Source organism: Pteropus vampyrus, unplaced genomic scaffold, assembly GCF_000151845.1.
Source record: "Pteropus vampyrus isolate Shadow unplaced genomic scaffold, Pvam_2.0 Scaffold587, whole genome shotgun sequence".
Taxonomy (NCBI): domain Eukaryota; kingdom Metazoa; phylum Chordata; class Mammalia; order Chiroptera; family Pteropodidae; genus Pteropus; species Pteropus vampyrus.
The window spans coordinates 351,703-356,703 of NW_011889368.1; the positions used below are offsets into that span (position 1 = coordinate 351,703).

A 5,001-nucleotide genomic window follows, 5' to 3' on the forward strand; every position below is an offset into this window, starting at 1 on the left:
CTCAACAAAAAAATTAAAGGCATAAAAGGAAGCATTAACAAGAAACTTTCAAGAGACAAAAGAAAATAAGACTTCCTAAATATAAGAACTATAACACAGGAAACTTAAAATAACTTTAATATGTAAAAGGTCCCAGTGAAAAAGATAGATAACATTTATAATCAAATGGGAAATTTCACCAGAAAGAAGAAACTTAAGAATTAAATGGACAGACTTGAAATGAAAACCATCAGAACATAAACGAAGAATGCCTTTGATAGATTCATAACTAGACTCAACGTAGCAGAGGAAAGAAACAATGAAAATGAAAATAGATTAATAACCAAAACAGAAACACAAACACAAAAATGTAGGAAAGGAAAAAAAAAGAATCCATGAGCTGCGAGACAATAGCAACAGCCCAGCACGTATATCATTAGAACTCTAAAAGAAGAAAGAAAGAGAACTAGGAAAAATAAATATTTGAAGACTTAATGGTTGAAAATTTTTCAAAAGAGATCCAAGAATCTCAATGTACATTAGGCAGGATAAATATAACACACACACACACACACACACACACAAACCCCATGTTCAAACTACTCAAAAGGTAAGAAAAGACTATCTGGAAAAGGCCAAAGATGAAAGACACATAACAAAGGAACAAAAATGAGAATTGTAGCAAACATTTCATCAGAAACAATGCAAGCCAGAAACAATATAGTGACATCTTTAAAGTGCTGAAAGAAAAAAGAAACTGTTAACTAAATATTCTATACTCTGAAAATATATTTCAAAATAAAATAAGACTTTATCAGAGAAAGAAAAACTTAGAGAATTTATTGCCAACTAATCCAAATTATAACAAAGTTTAAAGGAAACGTTTCAAGCAGAAGAAATATACTAGAGAGAAACTTGGATTTTCATCAAGAAATAAAGAACACTGAAAACATCATAAATAGAGGTAAATATAAATTTTATTTTTGTTTTTAATTTTTATAAAAGGTAAATTACTAACCGAAGCAAAAATAGCAGTGTTTTGTGCATTATAGCATAAATAAAAGGTCCTACAATAATAGCATGATAATTTTCTGTAATATTTGCTCTGAGCCACCATATGCCTTTAAAATTTTTTAAGATAAAGAAAGAAAAATTTAATCTTTTATATTTACCAACATAGTTATCATTTCTTGTATATTTTATTTCTCCTTATAGATCTGAGTTACTATCTGAATCCTTTCCCTTCAGCCTAAAGAACTTCCTTTAGAAATTTTAGAGCAGGTATGCTAGATTCATTGGTTATAAAATTCTTGGTGGACAGTTTCAACAGTTTAAACATATCAGTCAATGTCTTCTGGACTCTCGTTTCTGATTAGAAGTCAGTCATTGATTGTACTGTTACCTCATTGCACGTAACTTGGCCCTAAGCCCCAAATTGTTCAAGGCTCAATTGTATATTTAAAACCCTTGCTCTCGAAATTAACATGAATATCCTGTTTAGATACACAAGACTAACAAAGACACTACAGTTGTCTGGTAACATCATAATACCATTTAAATTAGGATTGGAAAGAATCATGCTAATATTGTCACACCAGTCTCACCTCAAATTTTCCCACCCTAAATTATTAGCCTAATTTCAGCTTTGAGTAAACAACTCAGCCAATTTTAGGGTTTTATTCCTTCCATAAATTTTGAAAATCTTTCAGCTCCTGTCACTAAGTGAATACTTTCCTTTAGGGCATCTTTACTGCTGTTCCCACAGGCTACCTTAACAACATTCAAATACTATTAGATGAAATATTATTTGAGATAATGACCTACTGCTAAAAGAAGAAAAAGTGTTTTAAATATTTCTTTCTAGCATATAAATAATTATAATGAACACAGGGCATAAAAAATGCTTAGTATAAGACCCGGGACAAATTTATTTTTTTTAAAACATTGATAACATTTTGTGATTGTAGCTTTGTGTTATATTGACTTTTTTGACAGTATCTAGTTGTTTTCTTACTTGTTTTAAAAAAGTCATTTATTCTGATAGAAATGATATGAAAAGAATGTTTTACAATATGTCTAATGCCTATAGTTACTTAAAGTTAAAAAGATGTAAAATTAGAAGATCATAGAGGACAAATACCTATCCCTTAGGATTAAAAAATACAATTTAGTAAAAATTAAATTATAATATGCAAGAAACACTAAGGCTACCCAAATGTGAACTTTGGACTACATACCAGTTATCAGCCATATTTTACCTATGTATTTTTAGTGCAACTGTAAAGGAAACATTCATTACTTCAAAAATATGTTTAAGCCTTTACAAGCAAGCTATTAAGCATGGAGCTTTAGAGGGTGCAATGTTGAATAAAAGCATATCTTTTTTTTAAAGAATTTCAGAAGAAATAAAAGATTCACCAAAATAATTCTGTACAGTGATTTCAGACTACACTAAGTTGATACTCCATATTTTATTCATTCACTCCATAGTTATTTTTGAGTCCTACTATATTATAGAACCGATCACAGCATATCTTTTTAATCAGTTGAGCTTGACTTCCACAATATCATTACTTGAGAGATGTAGAAGTCTCTGGAAAACAATTTACATAATAAGAGAAAGAACACTCAGAAAGCTCTGTCCATTTACACACAAGGACTAATGCCTTGTCTTAGGAAAAGATAAAAAAAGAGGAAGAAAGGAGAGAAATTAAGAAAGAAAGGGAAGGAGGGAGGGAAGAAAGGAAGAGAAGGGACGGGTAGGGATGTAAAGAGGAAAAGAAAAAGAAAGGAGAAAAAGGAAAAAAAGAAGAAAAGACAGGTATGACGAAATTATTACTAGCAGAAGGCTCATTCTTGCTTCTCACCTGCCACAGGATAAAACACAAAGGGGAGACAATATTTCTCTCCCCACTTCTCCACAGATCCCTGAGTGGTTTTGATCCCATGAAAAATTCATTTCATTAGTTGTGTTGCCTAACTGGAAATGACAAAAAATGATGACATGACCTGAGCTTTTGGCGCCTGGTGGTAAAAATAGCAAAGCCTGAGAGATATATGGTGCCTGAAGTGTGGTGATACCCAAGGATGCAATGGTCATCAATAGTCATCACCTCTTAGGCACTATGGTACCTAGAAGAAATAAAAGTGGTTCCTAGGAGAGCCCAAAAGATACAATATCACTCAGTAGAAGCAACAGGACTGCCTGCTACATAATATGATTATCCAATCAAGCTTTCAATGAAAACGTGTGATACATTCATCAAGGACTCTAAGAAATACTATATTTGGAGAAAGGAGACTGTTAAAATAGGATGAGACCCTTGACCATTGTCATTAACATGAGCCTGCAGTATGATCCAAAGAAGTGATGATTCCGATGAACTCGATGAGGAAAAAGCAGAAAGGAAAAAAAGTTTATCTCAATCCTCCCCTACATTCTTGAGAAAGATGTTTGTTTCTTGAGCATGTTATTAACAAAAAAAGAGAAGCCACACCATTCACCAACCTCTTCTTCGGTACCAGAGCAATAAAAGTGATGTCACGGCTCCTCTCAGAGCACAGTAAAGACATAGCTGGGCCATTGCCTCCACTGCTTGTCCAGGGGCAGCTGAGGGCTTGCATAAAGTGTCATAGAAGAATCTGAAACAGCAGCATCCATGCCAGACAGAGTAGGTCTTCTAGTGACCTTGGCAGTCTTTTTATGTTATTTTCTCCTGTTCTTGTCTTCACAAATGAGAACTTGTGCTTCACTAATCCATTTCTCTGAAGTCAGCACTATTGCTCAATGTCCCAAGTGCAATTATATTTCTTAGTGTAACAAAATAGAGTGATATCAAGAACTAACAGAAGCTGCTCTCTGTTTCTGACCATGAAAATTAAAATCACCATCTGAGTCTTAGATATATTAATCTAGCAGTAGTCCAAATTGATGAGGATAGAAGTGGATGCAAGGAAAAGGCGGATCATACCCTTCATGAATGACATAAAAACGAAATCTGATAGCAATCCGGTGGCTTCCTCCAATTGAATCCATCTGATTTTAAAGAATGTAAGTTTGTATAACTCACTTCAGATTGGCAGAAAAAGATTAAAGGCAAAATGCTAAAAAAACAGGGATTGTGGTTTTCTTAGATCATCTGTCAAAAAAAAAATTGATTCTTTCTTATTCTTAAAGGCCTTCAGGCACCAACTGTGGAATAGGAAAACCAATGAATAAAAACTGTTGTTAGAGGAGAAGATAGGAACATGAAGAGAAAGGAAAAGTTCAATGGTAATAGATGGTAATAATATGAGAAAGGTGTGTTTGGCAGAAAGAGCAAAATAAGCAAGCAGGAGATGAAAAAACACAGTGTGGTGCAATGCCTAGAAGTGTATTCTGCAAGGAATAGTTCATAATAAACTGCACAATCCACGGGACACGTATATTATGAAAAGTGAGCTTGGGAAAAAAGTGAAATTCAGTTATAACAATTTGTACAAAGGCCAGTTCAGCCTTAGTAATTGATTACCTAAATCTCAAGCAGTGGGAAGATTAGCTTGTCGTTCTCCCACATCACCCAGGAAAATTTAAAGGGGCCAAAACATTGAGGACATAAGAGCAGAGATGAGTCTACGGCCATGCCATCCTGAACAAGCCTGATCCTGTCTGATCTCGGAAGCCAAGCAGGGTCGGGCCTGGTTAGTACTTGGATAGGAGACCACCTAGGAAGACCAGGTGCTGTAGGCGTAAAAAATAAAAAATAAGGGGTTGTAAGCTGACAAGGTCCTTGCAGTCTGTGAGGTCAACCAAGGATTGCCTCGCCAAAAAAAAAAAAAAAAAAAAAGAGCAGAGATAAAATTTTGATCCGGCAACATCTGGATAGGAAACTATTACCGAAACTCAAGTGAGGTGAGATTAGATGGCAAAACTGAAGTTACTTTTGTAAGGTATACACACCAACTTGTAACGTCTAACCTCAATATTAAGTAATTTCGAACACAATTTTATCTCATACTACTCATTTTTGTCTGAAATGTCCA

The 5,001-nt window shown here is 34.2% G+C and overlaps 1 pseudogene; it reads left to right on the forward strand.

The window, feature by feature from the left end:
- Window positions 1-4,589: 4,589 nt before the first annotated feature.
- LOC111733614 lies at window positions 4,590-4,708 on the forward strand (annotated as a pseudogene).
- The last annotated feature ends 293 nt before the right edge of the window (window positions 4,709-5,001 follow it).